We start from the raw sequence: 20,133 nt of genomic DNA on the forward strand, positions 1-20,133 counted from the left end.
ATGTTTGAGTGATGTTGAATTCTATTCCAAAGAGGCAGTAAGTTTAGTTGTGCAGACATTGACCCCCACTATTTCACTCAATTTTTGTATGCCCAGAAGTAAGCACACAAGATTAGAGACTATAATGAAAGTCTTATATCCTCTGATAGTTAAATGTGACAAAATGCCAAGTGTAATTCTTATGGTAAAGATTCATAATTTAACCAACATGACCCTTAAGCAGAAGTCAAGTACATCATCTATAACTTAACTGAAGAAACACTGACCTGCTTAAAGTGAGAAGGAAAAGCAACTGAGTTGGATTTATGATGAGGGCATATGTAATGGTGCAAGATCATGGATCCATAAAGAATTTCCAAAGACAAACAAATAAACAAGAAAAGGTTAAGGAAGACTAAACCACATGATCAAAACAAGAGGGAGTCAGGGGAGGGGTACAAGGATTGAACTTGGAGTTTAGATGTAAACACTGAGAGGCTTTCAACAGCATAATTAATTGGTCTCAGTAAATAGCAAATTATAAACTATAAATGGTGAAGGAGACTATTGGGTGATTCAAGTCAGGCAGGAGAAGCAATTTAGAGATCTCTAACCTATAATCTCTATTGGATAGTTGAAAGACTTCATTATGTATTAAGATATCATTTTATTGGGAAACTAGTACTTATTGTTATTTCATGTTTTCCTCTTTTATACTTAAAATATCATTTATAATTCTCTGCTGTAAACAGAACCATGTGTAATTAGAATCTTTAACATCGTATTCTAAACTGCTTTAATTCTTCAAAGTGGTGGAAAACAGCATTATACAAATAGAATAAAAAGAATTAAATTTTCTCTATTGCCTACAAAATAATCATGATATGAAAGACAAACTACAAAAATCTATTATTTTTTTTCAGAAAAAAATAATAGTTGAAAATTGAAATTTCAGATTATTCCCTGTTAAAATGTCATTTTATTGGAAAATGCAATGGTTTTGGTTAGATTATACCAACATTTCCTACTTAGATCTAGAAGAAAGACTATTTTTGTATGGTCCATATGAGGAAAAATAACTAATGAATGAACAGGTATATTGGTAGAAAAATACAAAGACTAGAGCTTTTATTTGTTATCATTAATTAAGAGGGAAATATAATTGCCAATAATGTAGTAAATTTTGAATAGTTTCTAAAATCCTGTTAGATTCCCATCCACTATAAAAGTAAAATATGATTATTCTTTAAAATCATTCAATAAATGACAATTATGATTGATCAAAAACTCAATATTGTTTTGAGCTACATTAATTTTGGTCGTTGCAAGGAAGAAAACAATGTGAATATGAGGACAATTTGTTCAATTTTGCATGAAATTGATCAACAAGGTGGATAATACATCCCAATTTGGAGGATCAATAATTCATAGTATACCTACATCAGACACAGCTTATCTTAATATATACAATGCATTAATAACTAATTTCAAATAATACTGAAACACTTACTAAAAACATCATATTTGGAGATTTTGATTTTGTCTACAGTACCTTAATAAGAATAGTTCAGGGAAAGGTCTAATGTATCCTCCCATCCCAATACTTCCATAGGTACAGTTGATTTAACACCAATTTGTTTAGAAGAAATATATGAAAACAAAATGTGGAAAATATTAGAAAACACAAACCACATACCCTAGAGTTTTGTCTCATGACTGGGGTTTCTCTTCTTTTTTTAATGAATGATTCTAACTTTTACCTGCAGCATCATAATCTGTCATCATGGAAATAGTCTCATATGCCAGCATCCCACGGCTTGTGTTCAATTTGCAAACAGTATGTGAAAGTTTGTCAAATTCATGTGTTTTCAGCATGCTACTTTGTCATCGTCTTGCAGGTTAAAATGCCACCACATCTACTGCTGCAGTTTTCCCAGCAGAAAACAGGTGCATATTGATTACATCGTCAGCAGGGAAACAACAGTTTTGTCTCTTCCTTACCATGTCATTATAATGTAAAGTAGCAGCTAAAATATGGCAACAAGCTGATATGTAGTGAACTGGAGGTAAAGTTTCCAGGTGTTTGGGAAGTTATCCATGTGAATTGGCACAAAGGTTGATTTTCCTCATTTAATGATACCATTTTGCTGTTTCCCTCTTTTAGGAGAGCCTATATTTTTTATAAATATAATTCCATTCTCTCTCACTCTGCTTTATGTGTGTGTACATATATGCCTTTATGATATATATAATATGTATATGTTTGTATGTATACATATACATATGTAAGTATATTTATCACATGTGTATATACATGTATGTATATATCATATATTTATTCACACGTGTGTGTATATATATATGTAAAATATTTGAAAAGTTACAGACCAAAGTGTTAGTGATGCTTGTAAGAGGAGTATGGTATTTCAACTAAACTTTCTCTTCATTTATTTGCTTGCTCTGTTTTATTTTATTAGTGTATTATAGTTATACATAATAGTGGAGTTCATTGTGACATATTTATAAATGCATATAAGAACTTGCTCCATTTGTCTTTGGATTTCCCCTTTACTTCTCCTCTCTCACACTGATTCTTTTCCTCTAACAAGCTGGTATTTTTCTTTACTAAAATTATTTCCTGTGTAATCTTATAAGGTCAATTAATGGAAATGTAGGACTTTTAAACATGGGTACATAGAATGCAAGTTAAAGCTGAAAATAATATATCTAAGTTGAGTAAAATATTATTTTTAAATTGTTTTATATTGTTTTTCTCTCCATATAATATGAATTCTATTTTAAGGGTTATCAACTAAAATATGCTTTACTAATATAAAATTTATTTTAGGGTATGTTATTGATTATGACTGCTATTGTATGTGTAAGGTCCACAGATTATGATCAATTACCAGGAAAATTAATTTTCTGGAAAAGGATTAACTTGGAATATAAGAAATTTAAAATTTCTTACATTTATAGATATGTTATGTATTGGAATGAGTTAAATATTTTGTATATAACAAATATATTTTTAAACCTGTGAACTTCAAAATATCAGTAAAATAGAAAGGAGTAATTTAATGAAAGCATATGGGTGAAGAATAGTATAAAGATGGGTAATCTAGTTTAAAATTACTCTATTTAGGTTCTCCTGTGGTTTTTGATATAATATTTTAAGAAAGAGCAAAATAATATTAGATGCCTGGTATTAGATACATGGTATCTTTGTCTAAGAAATATTGTCAACATTTATTAAGACATTCATACAGCAGAAAAATTCTTAGATATAGATTCTCGGTTGCTCTACATGTATTTCTTGACTATCTACTAAATAGTAGGCCTTGAATTTTCCCTATAAATGTAAAGAATAAAAAGCAATAACCAAATAAATAACTTTTCTCTCCACAAACCATTAGCAGTCTAAAGACAAAAACAGATGCATTTAATTCCAAAACTGAGTATTAGATGTTTTATTGGAGGTAAGCATAAAGTGATATGGAAGGCTCACATAAAAAACACAAACTCACTTGGGGAATTGCTGACCAGCAGCTGGTAAAATTTCTCATTCCACCTTCTCTTTGATTTATCAGTTATATTTTTCACATTTTATATTAACAAGTCTAGAAAATTTTTTAATAAATGTTTTGTTTTATAAATTTTAATAATGACAGACATAGCAGTAATAGTAATGTTAGTAGTATAGAAAGAGAAATGATATTTGTGAAGAGGAGCCACTGAGTCCCCATGTGTATGCACATGGGCATTACTACATCTGATCCTTATGCAAATATTGCAACAATATGGAAGCAGAAACTGAACTAAAAGAGGTTCAGTATCATGCTCTACTAGCAAATACAAATGTTGGTATTTTTTCCAAGCCATAAAGTATTAATAACACTGATTTTGTATTGCATGATATTTTCCTACTATTTAATATTTTTTAAAAAATTTTGTCATACATGACAGTAAAATACATTTTGGCAGAATATACATACATAAAGTATAATTTATTCTATTTAGATACCCACTCTTGTGGTTTTACACAATGTGGAGTTACCCTGGTCATATTTTAAAGTACAAATGTTGCTTTTATTCAAATTATTCTACTCATTCCTTGTAGAAATATTGAGAAAGAAATGAAGTATTATTTTTTAAATTAGGCTTGTAATAGCAGTCATATGGTAATTTTTACTTTTTTAGATTTAACTTTAAATCTTGAAAATTACTTACTGTCATTTAAAAGTGATGTCCATCAAGTTGTACAACATTTCCTTCACCCTAAAATTTTCTCATTTACCTTTTATAATCAATCCCACCCCAGTCCCTAGCAACTACTGAACTGATGTTTCCAGTCATAATTATAATTCATATATCTAATACGTCTGTTTATAACTAATATATCTATATTTTATCTGTGTTATTATATGTATCACTAAGTCATTTACATTTTTTTTTGCTGAATAGTATTCCTTTACATGGATAGTGGTAGCAAATGTTACTCATTTATTCACCAAGCAGGAAGTTAGTTTCCACTTTGCAATTATAACTAAATCTATCATAAACATATTCAGGTTTGTTTGCAGCCTTGTTCTTTTATTTTTATTGAATTCCTGGCAGGGGGATTACTGGATCAGTCATCCCATTTTTTGGGGGGTACTGGGAATTGAACTCAGGAGCACTCAAACACTGAGCCACATCCCCAACCCTGTTTTGTATTTTATTTATAGACAGGGTCTCATTGAGTTGCTTAGCACCTCATTTTTGCTGAGGCTATCTTTGAACTTGCAATCCTCCTTCCTCAGTCTCCTGAGTCACTGGAATTACAAGTGTACACAACTCTGCCTGACTCTGGATCAGTCAAATATTAAACGTATGTTTAACATCAATAAACTGGTGAACAATTTTCCAAAGTGGCTGTACGTTTTACAATTCAAGTAAAAACGTGTATAGATTCTATTTTTCTATATTCTCTTCACACTTAATACTGTCATTTTTTTATTTTGCTATTTTATTAACTATGTTAACTCACTGTTTAATTTCTATTTGCATAAGTGATATTAAACACATTTCATTCATTTGATACATAATATCTGTGAAAAAATTGTGTTCTTTTTAGTAAGATACTTGTCACAATTAGTGAACCCAGGTTAATATATTATTAGTAGTAAAAGTAATATAAAATCCATATTTTTCACCTGTCCTTAATTTTTACCAAACTCAGTATCTCATTTAGGAAACCATGTTGTCATGCTTCCTTAGTGAAGTTTCTTAGCTGTGATCCTTTTTTCAACTTCCCTTGCTTTTCATGACCTTAACAGTTTTGAGGGTTAATAGCCGTATATTTTGTAGAATGATCCTCAGCTGGAATTTTTCTGATGTTTTCTTAAGGATTAGATGAATTTATGGGTTTTGGGGAAGACTACACATGTAAAAGTGTCATTCTCATCATGCTGTATTCAAGGTACATAGTACCAGTGTGTTTTACCACTATTGATCTTAACCTTGACTGCATGAGGTAATGTGTACCAGTTTACTCATAAAGTTACTCTTTTTCTCCCTTTCCATTACTGAAGGAAAGTCACTATGTTGAATTCGCACTTCAGAATTGAGGAGTTATGCTTCACAAGCTTGAGGGCGCAATATCCACAAAAGTTGGTTTGAATTCTTTTGTGTAAAACATTTGTCTCTTATCCTTCAATCTTTTATTTACTTCCTTTGATCTTTTATTTACTTCAGAATGGATTCATGGGTGTTTATTTTGTATTTACTTTATGAGACCATATTGTTTTAGTAAGGCTATTTCTTTAGTAAATTTTGCTCCTTGTATGCTCTCAAGAGTGGTCTGTGTCTCTTGATTGTTTTTGAAAACTTAAATTCACCAAAATTCATTAGTAAAGGTTTTGCTTTGCATATTTATTTATTTATTTTTAGTGCATCCTTACTTTCTGGTACCTCAGATTCATATTGTAAATCTGCCCTAATCCTACGATTAATCATTTCTCCAAGAAGCTCTGATTTCACTTTTCGAAAATCGTAGTAATGACCAAGGTCTGGATGCAAGGTGTGTTTATTGTGATTGAGGTGTCCATTCTAGTCTTTCAATGAAGAGATCAAGCAGATGCATGTGTGTTTACTAACACATGAATATATACCTATCTATATATCTATCTCTATGTAATCATCTTGGTCTGTACAGAGCTCTGTATGAATCCATACTAATGTCCACAACTATAATCTGATTCCACATGAATCATTCTATCCTCTTCCCCTGCTGTCTGTAAGCTTCCAGTCTAATCGTGAGAAATCTGACTCCTGTCATTCAGTCAATCTATTGAACAATCTATTTGTTCAATCTAGTATTCATGGAGAGTGGTTTCAGAATTGTTTACCTATGGAAAACAAATTTATTAAGCAAAGTGTAACACTCATTTACCACCATTTCCCTTTTATTTTAATGATTCCACATTTCCAAGATTACATAGATCAGTATCCTTTCTCTCTAATTTCATCAGTGAGAGTATTTCATACATTTTAAGACAGAATCTTTGACATCTTATGGATATTGTCCAAGGATCCACTGACCATCTGTTCAAAAATTTTTTCAATATGTATACACTACAGTCTCAGTAAATTTCTATGGGTGTTGACAAAACTTTCATGTATCCTCTATCACAGGATTGTATAGAACAGCTTGGTTTGTCCTGAAATATTCACTTTGTTTTGCCTATTCAATCCTTTGAACCCTCCTTGAACCCATGCTAAATACTGATCAGTCACTATAAGTTTGTCTTTTCCTGAGAAATAAAATGTCAACTTTTTATTACTTTCAACTTCAAAAGGCATTTAAGTTTTTCTATGCCTCCTGCTTGGCTTATAGTACCTTTCTGTTTATTTCTGAATAGCTTTTCATTGGATATACCACGTTTATCAATCATCTATAGAAAATTATATTGTGAATAAAGCTGGTATAAACATTTAGGTGCAACTTTCTCTGTGGATTTAAGTTTTAAAATGAATCAATTAAACAGAGGAGCACATTTGACAGGTTGTTGGGTAAGACATTCGTTAGCTTTGTAAGAGATGGCCAAACTGTCTTTTTTTTGAAAGTTGAGTGCCACTTTTCATTTTCACCAGTAAGAATGATAATTCCTATTGCTTAGAATCTTTGAGAACATTTGTAATGTCATGAATGTTTTAAATTTTGCCTAATTGAGCTGTTATCTCACTGTTGTTTTAATTTATATTGTGCCATGGCAGTATATTTTCATGTGCTTATTTTCTATGTGTATATTTTCTTTGGTGAGATATTGGCTCAGATATTTAATTTATATATTATATATTATAATTGTGTTGTTTCCTTTTTATTAAAATCTAGTGTGTATTTTGCACACATAAATTTTATCCCATAAACATTTTACAAATATTGATCCAAGTTTGTAGTAATTCTTTATATTCCTTACAGCATCCTTAGTCCAATAAAAGTTTTAATTAAGAACAATTTATATTTTTTCTTACAAGCCATGCTTTAACTGTTGTATCAAAAATCTAGCAAAGTCATATAGATTTTCTCTGATAGTTTCTTCTAGAATTTCTATGAGTTTATATTATACAGTTAGGTCAATGATCCATTATTAGTTAAATTTTGTTAAAGGTATAGTCTTATCATATTTCTTCCTCCTATAATTTTTCTTTTTTTTCATATGGAAGTTTAGTTATTACAGCACCCTTTGGTGAAAGGTCAATCCATTCTTCATCAACTATATTTTATACCAATGTAAAATCATCAATTTACTGTGTTTGTATGAGTCTATTTGAAATTTTAACTCTGCAAAATGTGTTTTACTTTCTTAATGTCTTTGCTTGGTTTGTTAGCGCATTCTTATTTATTGCTGAATAGCTTTTTATTTGATGTACCACAATTTATTCATTCATCTAAGGAAAAAATATATTTTGAATAGAGCTGGTATAATATTCATATGTAACTGTGTCTGTGAATTTAAGTTTTTAAATCTGATTCTTTGGTCTAGGTATTTATTCTTTAAACTATTCCAGGCTCATTGATTACTGTTACTCATATCATATATTATGAGTTTTCAAATTTTTTCCTTCAGTATTTTGTTGGCTATTATAAGCCTTTGCCTTCTATACAAATTTTAGGATTAGTTTGTTAATCTATAAAACAACTTCTTAAGATTTCAACTGACAGTGTCCTGTGAGTCACATCTTCTAGCCAATCCTACTTGCCTACACTTAACACCCAGTTAGTGCATTAAACTAGGACAAATTGATTAGATTAACAGCTTTCACGATCCAATCATTTCACCTCTGAATGTTTCTGAGTTAACATAGGCACTAGTGGGGGACACCTTGCATCCAAACCACAAAAAGGTTTTCAAGTAATTGTACATTTGTGACTTGTATGAGATTTTTTAAAGATTTTTTAACATTATCTTTGAGGAATATTTAAACTTTTTAAATAAAATCAGTTTAGGGTTTGTTTTGTTGATGGCTTTGTTTTGTGTTTTATTTTAAGAACACTTTTTAAAATTTTAGTCATGGATAATTTTTATGTTATTAATATTTACTTCTGATCCAAGTAATTTTTTTGCACATTGTGAAATATGACATCTTTTTCACTTTTTAAATTTTTTGAAATGCTATTTCCATTTATGATATAATTTTTCCTTTTTATGAACCCAAACTTCCATTTTCTATCATTTTCTTTCTTTCATAGAAACATTATTGAATAATTCCTGTTGTACAGTTCTGATAGGATGGAATCCTTCCATTTTCTTTATATATGCATGAAAGTCTTTATTCTGCTCTCCTCTTTGAAAAATACCTTTGACATACAATTATGAATAGTCCTTTTCTCCCTTCAGTGCCATTAAAGCATGCCTTCTTTCTTGATTGTTTTCAATGAGTGAGCTACTGTCAACTTAATCTTTTTCTTCCATTTGTTCATAATGTATCTTTTTTCTCTGCCTGCTTTTAATAATTTTCCTCATTTGGAATAATTTGATTGTCATATGCTTTCATGTCTTTTATTCAAATTTCTTGTATTTGAGGATCACTAAAATTTTTGAATTTGTGGATTTAAGTATCTTCATATTTGAGAAATTTTCATTCATTATTTTTCAACTATTTTTCTTCCTTCCCTTTGAGGATTTAAATTGGAATTGTGTTATCAATGAAGAAGTTGTCCAATAGCTTAGTGTTATTTTTTCATTTCTTCAAATTGTTTTATTTTGTGTAGTCACTATGTCTTCAAATGTATTGACTTTTTCTTCTCACACTGTTTAAATGGCTGCTAATTTAATCTGGTGTATAGTTCATCCCAGGCATTTTGGTTTTTATTTTTCTGTTTCCACAGACCCCTTTGAACTTGTGAAACACATGTTTATTATTCTTTTTCTGACATTTGTGTCATTCCTGGAGGAGTTTCAATTAAGTGACTTTTTTTTTTCCTATCCATGGGTCATATTTACCAGCTTCTTTGCATGCTTGTTAATTTTTGATTGGATGCATAAATTGTGTTTTTATAGTTTATGTGGTAATTTTGTATTTGTATACATGTCTGTTGATGTTGTCTTCAACAGATAAGTTATTTGGAAACACTCTTTTCCTATCTTGTTTATAGGTTTATCAGGATTAGAGCAATGTTTAGTCTAGGACTAAATATTTTAATACTGAGGCAAGATTTTGTTCATGCATTCTACGCATTTGCTCCATGATTCGGTTGATTTCCGGTTTTCTTTATAGGAATGGGCACTGTGCCTATTGTTTTTGAGTTCTAGGCCCTATTATCTTTCATTTTTAAGATGTTTATACCCCTATCCTTGGATAGTTTCATGTATGCATCAATCACTCTTCTTCTAAAGACTCAAGGTTGTTCTTGTATAAATATCTGGGATTCTTCCTCTCCAAAGCTACCATCCCTCTGATATCATCTCCTGTTTCAAGTTAGTGCAGTAATTTATTTGTTTCTTAAATCTCTTTCACTACTAGAACTTGGCTTATCATCTTTTATTATTTCAGAAAATTCTCAGCCATGACTTTGTCAAATTATTTTTATGATATACTTTCTTTTCTTACTTGGATTTCAAATTATATATTTGGAATAATCTAAATATATTAGACCAATTAATATTGTTTACAATGTGTTTTAGATAATTATGATGAAGATTATTGTCATGTTGACTTTTTGACTTTTGCTCTTTTTTTTTTTTCCTCTTTGGGTTTTGGTTTGGATCTATCTTCAAATTCACTGATTCTCACTATATTCTTACTGTTAGTAATCTGTCAAGGGAGTCCTTCATGAACATTTTGTACTGTTTTCTTCTTTTACCACCTGATTCTTCAGTATATTAACTGTAGTTACCTAAAAGTTACTCTGTGAAAATTTTGATATCTGAATCATAAATATTACACATTTTTAAAAAATGTGTTCTGGTGCAACTGACCTCAAAAAACAATGCAAACCCTTCAATGTATTACAAGCTATTTGTGCTCTAAAACAGTACTGTCCAACAGGATTTCTGCAACAATCAAAATATTTAGTTTGATAACTTCTCACTGTTTTTACATAGTGTGTGAAATACATCTAGTGCAACTGAAGAACTAAATTTTAAATTTTACTTAATTTTGATTAAATTTAAATAGACACATACAGCTGGTTACTACCATATTAGTACAATTCTGGAATCTATCAAATATAAAGTTGAATTATTTTCAAATGAAGAAAATTGAATCCAATGTAAATTAAGCTACTATATACTGGGATACATACAAAGAAAATGCTATAATGCTTATAATAAACCCATCAAGTGAAGGGTCAATATAAGTGTGTACACAAGACATTCTTAAGCACAGACAATAAATTTTTATATCCATATTTTGAAATATTCATGACTATGAACAAACTGAGTACTGTTTTCTTAAACAATAAAGATTGCTTGTTACAAAAGTTCAAACTATCAAGCACTTCAGTTACCTATATTTTCCCTGAAATAAGGCCTTGGAAGATTATGGGACTTATTCTACATAATGAAATATGTATGAGTTTAACAAAAATAGCATAACTTAAAGGAATAAACCTATTTTTCCACTGAACTCAATTTTGGCATAATTATGAATAATGTTCTGTTACAAAGACAACAAAGTTGAAAATTAAAACTGAACATTTATCTTATTGTGAACTTGCCCTGAGCATCGCTCATTTTGGTGATATGTTCCTCTTTTGTAAATTGGAGACAATGATCTACCTGGTACAGTTGCTGAGAGTAAAACAAGCTGTATATATTTCAATGATTTTAGATTTTTTTCCTTAGAACAATTGCTAGTATTCTCACAGTACAACTCAATATAAATATTGACTACATTGAATGCTTACTTTTATTTGTGTATATTATATGTATAGCACAAAATAATACATAGACGTTTAATTATAAAATCCCATTTTTACATGCCATTATATAAGAAAAAGGTGACCAAATTTCATTTAAGTAGCTTTCCTTATTAATCATTTACAGTCAGAAAATGTAGGAGAGGTGACAGTGAGAATTAATTCAGATGTCCATGAACTGAATCATTTATCAATTTGCAGATTTGCCCCATTCACCCCCTACTGTTTTCCTGAATTATTTCAACTAGATGAGGTGTTGTACAAACTACTGGTAATTTAGCGAGCTGATAATAGATGCATACCATTTTAACATTACAGCAGGGAGCCCTTGTCTTGCCTTTTCAGTTCACAGCATTGTTGCACAATGTAACACCAATTAACACTTAAGTGATAGAGTTTCAGTTTCTAGGTAAAACCTGGGAATCTTTCTTTCATGCCTCTGTACTGGAGCCTGTATAGTTATGATATTTAATCAGCTGAAAGCCCAGGGCATGCACTTGTAGTTGTGTTATTATTTATAATTGAATGCAGCACTGCTGCTGTGGTGAACCTTACTGGCATCATTTGTAAGAGGTTTAATGGTTTCTGGTACAGCTCCCAGCTCCTCACTCACCAGGCTATTCTGCTGTAATGTGGAGTATTTTAAAAGACTTATTTGTGACTGAGTCAATGAGGGGGAGGAGAAATAGCAGTGAAAGCTGAATTAAAATAATTAATTTTCAAAAATAAGCATGATCCTTCTTCAATCCTGGGCAGTTTTCAAATTCATGCCTTTGTGGATTAAAGGAGATAGACAATAATGAATCAAGTATTCATTTTGAAGTTTCCATTTTAGTATCTTACCTAATTGCATACATATTAATACAAAAATAAGGAGAAAGAGATTTCAACACTCATACTGCTAGAAACCTGTTTTGTTTTTCAACTCTTCTGTGCTAATTCTTGGTTGGATCCATAACAGTACCATTAGACTGATGCTAACATGGAAATCAACATTACTATTATGCCTTTTTATGCAACAACCATTGTAAGATGATATAGTAGTGTCTGAAACAGTCTTATCCAAGTTTCTTTTCCTAAATATAAATTATTTATTTAGGCTTTCAAATCTTTATGACAACAATATCAAATAATTATTATTAAACAAAATAAATATTATTATTAAGGTAAATTCACATTTAGTGTAGCCATGTGTCTTCTAATTCAAACTCTTTAACTTTCTTTCTTATATCCTCATTTTTATACAAATGTGAATCTTATTAGTACATTTGTTGAAGGATTTCATCAACAACATAAAATTTGCAAATTATCTGCTATATGCTAAGCTGTAGTAAATATTTGAGGTATGCAGTTTTAAACAATATAAGTTCAAGTTTATTTAAGCAAATTCCCAAAGCTACAAATTTTAGTTTTTGCGGGGTTTACTTTCTACAAGAATTACCCTTTTGAGGCTTATAATCATTCTCTTTTCCACATTTATGTCAATTCAAGGAAGAACCAATAAACTACAACCAGATTGGCATACATGTTTTATGTGTAAATATCCTTGATATCACAAGTGATGGCTAAAATAAAACCTCACCCTCTCTATTTTATGCTTGCTATCTCCAAAGACACAAAGAATGCTCTTGTAAGACACCATGTTTTTTGCTATACCGTAATCCTTCCGAGGATTTGTTGTAATTTAAGGGCAGCTGCTACTTATAGTGGATTTTAAAATACAGTAATTGAGTTTGTTCATTTATATTTTTCAGTATTACATAAACAATAATAGCAACATACTCAGTACAGGCATGAAAATTGAATGAATCTGCATATATAATACTCTGTTTCCTGGAGTATTGTAAACACATTTAAATATTAGATTATTTCTTTTATTATTTCTATAAGCCGTAATAAACAGTATGTGATGGTTTACATTTTTGTCATACATTGTGATCTAGAAATTGAAGCATAAGAAAAAGAAAAATGCTACAGTAGAATAAAAATCACTGGATGGGGATTTAAATGATATGGGGTTGAAATTCAGACCTCCTACAATTAGCAGACTTCTACTTTCCATGATTCTCAGGGGTAGAGAGTAGATGAGCTAATAATTGAAGGATTATTTCATAATTTCAGAGAGAATTAATTGCAAAGTAGTTTACTCTTCTTAAAGCACTAAGAATTATATGATATAAATATTAGCTTTTAATTTATTTAAATGATTAAATAAATTTCCTTCTGAATTAATAAGATATTAAATCTAAGCTAAGAAATGCTTATAATTATATGTACTACTTTGCACCCACCTTCATCATAAGGTATGAGTGAATAAGAAACTTTGTTTTCACTAACTTGAAATTTAAGATCAGGATTAAAAATGAAAAAATAAAATATTAGATCCAATGATTCCAGTATTCCACATTACTAAATGATGATATGTGTTATATGTGTTATGTGATATGTGTTGTATGTGTTGTATGTGAGACTGACCAATACTTACTATCAATGTGTATAAATATCTAAGACAATTTCACAGCACCAATTCCAAAATCAAAAAAGAAATTGTTTCTGCAGATATTTGGTTGGGTAAGGAAAGTTACATATTTAAACCTAACTTCATTGGTGCAAAGAAGTCAATCTTGTCTTATGTTCAGTAAGTAGACATGGAAATGCTTGGTAAATATCTTTAATAGTTACTCCTTTGTAATAGTTTAAAAATATGTTAGCATTGATTGTTTAACACAAGCTTATTTTCCATAATAAAATTAAATGATAATGATAATTATTCTGTGACATACTGAATATGATGTGTATTTTTTTTTTCATTTTTTGTAAGTTGGCTATTCTTAACTCTTGAGAATAATTTGTGTTATTCTATTGAATACAATACCATCATTTCCTATTGTCATCTTTGTTTTGGGTAATGTGCTTTGCTATTACTTGGACAAAGTTCCAATTTGAAAAATCTTATTTTATTGAGTAAATTTCACATTTACACTATTATGAACTGTTCTTATATATTGGTAAGAATTAGAAATCTCCCATTGTCTGATATAATACTACCATATAGATTTGATTAATCATGATTCACTTTTTTAACACTACATACATCTTTTCTATTTTTTATTTGTTCTAATTAGTTACACATGACAGTTGAATACACATTAACACATCCTACATAAATGGAGTATAATTTCTCAATCTTTTGATTATACATGGTGTAGAATCACATGGATCTAGTCATATATGTTCATAGGGTAATAATGATTCATTCTACTCTCCTTCCTACCTCTATACCCCCACCCCTCCCTTCACTCCCTTCTGCTTAATCCAAAGTAACTCTATTCTTTTCTAATGACCCTCCCCTGCCCTGTATTATGAATTAGCACCTGCATATCAGAGAAAATATTCAGCCTTTTGTTTTTGGGGGATTGGCTTATTTTACTTAGAATGGTATTCTCCAGCTCCATCCATTTACCAGCAAATGCCATAATTTAATCTTCTTTAAGGCTGAATAATATTCCATTGTATATATATACCACTTTTTCTTTATCCATTCATCTGTTGAAGGATACCTAGGTTGGTTCCATAGTTTATCTTTGGTGAGTTGAGCTGCTATAAACATTGATGTAGCTGTATCAAAATAGTATGCTGATTTTAAGGCCTTTTCTATTCCATAAGTCAACCTTGTACTCCAGATCCTAAAGATGATGTAAAGAAAATTATACTTACTGAATCATGCGATGTTTTGTGGCAGTGGGTTCTCAAGTATAGTAAAGGGAGACAGGGTTTTGTCTTCCATAGAACATTTGAAAAAGTGTGGAGATATTTGTGATTGGTATTCCTGGGAAAAGATAAACCTGATTCTATTTGAAACTAATATGTTGATAAACATTCTGTAATATATAAGATAGTCCTTGGTCTAAAGTTTCAAGGAATAAATACTGAGATACCCAGAGAATAGTCAGAAAGGAAGACAGGTGCCACCTCGATAGACTTGAGAGGGTAAAGGGAAAGGAGGAAATAGTATTCATTGAAGTGAGAATCCTGGGTAAGTGGGCCTGCTTGTTTAGCACCATCACAGAGGGTGCATGATTGTCAAGGACAAATGTGAGAACATGAAGGGAAGAGGGAAGAAACATCTCAGCTTCTTTCCCCTCCTTCAAACTGCCTGTGCTCTCATTTTCCAAATCCAACTAAACTTACATATCGCTAGCTTGAGTGTTAGGATTCCTGAACTGAGAGTAACAAGGAAAAAGCTAGTTAACAGAGCCACAAACAGGAGAAATACAGCACAGATATTGAACTTGAGTTTATTTTTAACTTTTGTCATGTTATTTGGATGGATTTGGTCTCCTAAAAAAGAAAATATAAGAATCTGGGTGACTATTTCTCTTTTCCTCTATTTCCAAGAGAATTTATTCCAATTCATGCATTAAAAATAAGTGAAAAAAGTCTAAACTATAGAATCCTGTTTTCTTTCTCTTCATAGAAAAAAAAACATTTAAAATGAGAGTTTCACCATTCAAAATATTTGAAACTATTGCTTGCCATTGACATTTTTGCTTAATATGTATTGCTCAGGAAAAATAAAAAGTTCTCAACTAATGGCTTGTGGCAATTAAACCTGTGTGGGAGCATGTTTGGAGAAACTTGCAAAATGTTATTACCTTATAATCTAACTATATTAAAAATCTGTATTGCTCATAGAGAGCTGATTTCAGTGTTTCTTTTTTGCTTTTAAAATAGGACCCCTAACTGAGGATTAAATTAAAATAAGTCTTTTCATACATAGCTCCCACTGGAATGTAAATTACAATTCTAAGATTGCTGGTTCTCATGGCCTGTCTTTTCTATTTCTCTATTAAAGCTTCTAATTTTAGTATATACTATTAGTGTGTTTGGCATTTAATGAGAAAAGGATGTCCGAAATGGTAGAAGATTAAAAGGTAAATCACATAGGTCCGAGCAGCCTCTGACTGCAGGCTGGCTGGATGTACTCCTCAGCGCCGACACAAGCGGAGCTTGTCTTTTACCCTCCAGAATATGCAACGGAAGTTTGTTCTGTTTTGTGTTTTCTATTTTCAAGCAAATTTTGAGTTTGAAGAATAAATAATAATCCTAACAAGATTTAAGGCTCACAGCAGATCTAGCTACTATTATTTTGATTAACTGCCTTACTTTTGCTTCATTGCACAATATTTCAGATGTCTAAATGTGAACTACAAACGATGTTCCCTAAAACTGTCCATGGAAGAGACAGAGCAGCATTACCCGGGCCTGCAATAAAGGAAACATCATGGGGATTATTGCAGATATCCTCAGTCAGAATCTCTGGGAATGAGGTCAAGGAATGGACCTTTTTAAGAAGTTCTCTAGGGCTGGGGAGATAGCTCGGTTGGTAGAGTGCTTGTCTCATATGCACAAAGCCCAGGGTTCAATCCCCAGCACTGCAAGGGAAAAGAAAAAAAGAAAAAAAAAAAAAAAGGCTCTCCAGATGATCCTGATAAGGCTAATTTTGTAAAGAAATATATTAGAGGACTTATTTAAAGTCAGAAGAATGTCCTCAAAATGGTTATAAACCGCAATTCCTGAAAGCAGTAGAATTCCATAGTTGTCTTCATTTTAACTTTTAAGTTTTCTGAAGTCAAATATACTATTTGACAATTATTGCTTATTTATGTTTATTTTACTATTGTTATGTTTTCTGTCACTAAAATGATCATGAGAAGAATATCTGCTACTATAGATTCTGTTCCCAAATTGACCCTTCTCTGAAAATAATATATGCTGCTTAAATGATGATTCAATTAAAAAATGACTTTGGGAAAAAATGCTTCAAGATGATATTCTCCCAGTTATTCTAATCAGTTTATATCAAGTTATCAAAAATCTAAATTTTACTTGAGGCAATTTCTAGTAGAAATTGTCAGCCTCCCTTAAAAGTGTTTTATTGGTGTAGAATATCAATCACTATGTAATTCCCTCACAGGGAATAAAAAATAATCTTTTAATATGGATAAAGTTAAATCATAAGAATTCTAGACATGAAATTATGTGACAATAATTATGTATTTAACACATGTAGAATATTTAAAGAGTATTTGTCTCTGCAAAATAAATATTAATGATAATTAGTTCAAATTTTGGGAAATCAGCACACTTGTGCTTTTACTTACTTGTTTCTCAACCATTTTATTTTTACATCTGATTTGTGTTCTGTTTCTTTTTTACTTACATCTAGGTGAATAATCTCACGTGTTTTTTAACCAATCCAATGGCACATCATAGATAAGCTTGTAAAAACCATTTAAAATGCACTTTCCCAGAAAGTATTTGCAAAGAACATACATATTAAACCATGCATTCTAGACTTTTTTTTCCCTTATTCTATATTTCCTGTCAGAAGGACAGTCTTTGGGGATGGGGGGTATAGCTCAGTGTTAGAACATTTGACAAGTAGGTGTAAGAACCTGGATTCAATATCCATCACTGCAAAAATACGTGTGTGTGTGTGTGTATGTGTGTGCACATATGCACATGCATGCACTTGTGTGTATATGTACACATTTATATATACATTTATATATATGGATTATATATATATATATATATATTCTCTGTAATGCTATGTTCCACTATGAAATGTTCTAAATATATTTTACACTTCTTTATCTCTACTCCCACTAATATGATTAGATTCCTTCTTTTTTGCCATTTACTATCTTCTGATACTAGTCTTTTTAGTTCTCTGTTGTAATGATCATTCTGAAGAAAAGGTGTTATACCAAGAAAAAGTAAATTATCTCAAGAACTGTGAATTCTAGGCAATATCACTAGGATAAAATAATTGAAAGAGATATTAAGAGTTACATCAATAAAATTGATTTTGAGAGCAAAGAGGGGCTTAGATGGTCCTATTAACTAGTCATGCCATAGTTATTAGAAATGATTACCAACTTCAGGTTACTATTCCTCATTCTTAAAAATGCTTATTGGATAGAAAATTAATTGCTATATATCACATACCATATTATTTGCTTTTGGTATCCCAAACAACAAATTTCAAACTCTCTACTCTGAATGAAGAAGAAGAAAAGAGAGATGTGCCCTGGGTTATCATCATGAGTTTGGCAATATAAACAGAAAAAGTATATGCACTAAAAATGGCTATATTTTAAAATTCCATGGTCTTAGGCAAAGATTATTTATTTCTTAATGTAAGAATTAAATTAAATACCATACATTTTACTTAAAAATTATGTTTACTACTTGATCCTCAACATCAAGTAATATGTGGGAAAAGGGCAGGGACTTGGTCAAGTGATTTCAGATATCAGAGAGATTTGGCATATCTTTCTGCAGAAACAAGATATTAGACCAAAAAATAATCTCAATAGAATTCCTTTCCCATGATCATAGGTTCCACTGAGCTGCCTTATCACAGAACCTAAAGGTAAGGAATAAGTCACTTAAAATTTATGAAAATCACCTGCTGATCTAGGGAGAATTTTTCAACTCTAACATGGTAAAATAATATGCAAATAATCTTAAAATTTAAACTATATAACTCAAACTGTCTCCCTAAGTAAGATGGACCTGGGAAAAGCCTGAACTTATAGGACATAATGACCCACCAGTGAAATTTATTGGAGACCTTTTATAGAAATCATAGCCAAAGAAGCTTCAGGTTGTTCCTAAATTTGACCAGAATGACTTAACCCAAAATATAGGCACCATGAATGAAATTTTAAGACAGAATTAAATATATGTTTAGTGACACCTAAATAAGAATGAAATTTTTGTTAACATGTTCTCTGTTTTTTAGTCTAAAGCACCAGACAGTATAATTTTGTCATATTTATAAAAACATCCCAAAGTTCTTTATGTCTTGATTTGATGAAACTTAAAGATGTTTCTAAAATCTCTTGAAATTCAGGCTGTTTCTGTAATTTTCTTCCCTAAAGAGTTTCCTGGGAATGGTGAAATGTCACATATAACCCCACCTGCTGTATGTAACTTTTTTTAATCTTTCTGCTCTTCTGTTCACCTTGCTTTTGAACAACCTCTGTGCTCACTGTTAATGGCTTTGCCCCCTCAAGGCTTTTCTGATCTGTAAACTTCTGTGCTCGATTCTACCCACCCTATCATGGAAAATGCTCCCCTCCTCCTCAGCTCTTTCCTGGAGGATTTCTATAACAGAGCTCTTGTCCCAACCTTGGTGGAACACTCCCCTCCTTTATACTAGGGTAGGAGAGTCAGGGGAGTCAGATCAAAGTAAAATTGGGCCCAGACTCATATTAGAGCACAGACATTCCCGAATGCTACATTTGGGCCCTTTCTAACTTTCTGACCCAGTCAGTTGTATTTCTTCCCTCATGACTTATCCTTCCTGGTTCTCATTGTCTCTACTAATGGATAGCTTTTGAACATCTATTTAAGGAATTAAGATTAACTTCTGTCCCCATTAAATCAACTGTGTCACTGTGTATGTTTCAATTTCACCAGCATTCAATTAAGAATTGTCCCTCTTCTGGTCATTAGAAAAGGCTTCAGAGAACCTATGGAGAGAACATACAGGCAGTATTGCATAACTTCTTTTTAATTTAGCAAAGCCTTGGCAACCAACATACTGTCACAACTGAAAAAAACTACACTGGACACTAAAGAAACACTCATGGTTATTTGGCATTTAAGACGTACATGAACAACCTTTTAAATGTAAGGGAAAACATCAAGGATGGAAGAGTTGGACTACGTGAATT

This window comes from Sciurus vulgaris (genome assembly GCF_902686455.1).
Source record: "Sciurus vulgaris genome assembly, chromosome: 7".
Taxonomy (NCBI): Eukaryota; Metazoa; Chordata; class Mammalia; order Rodentia; family Sciuridae; genus Sciurus; species Sciurus vulgaris.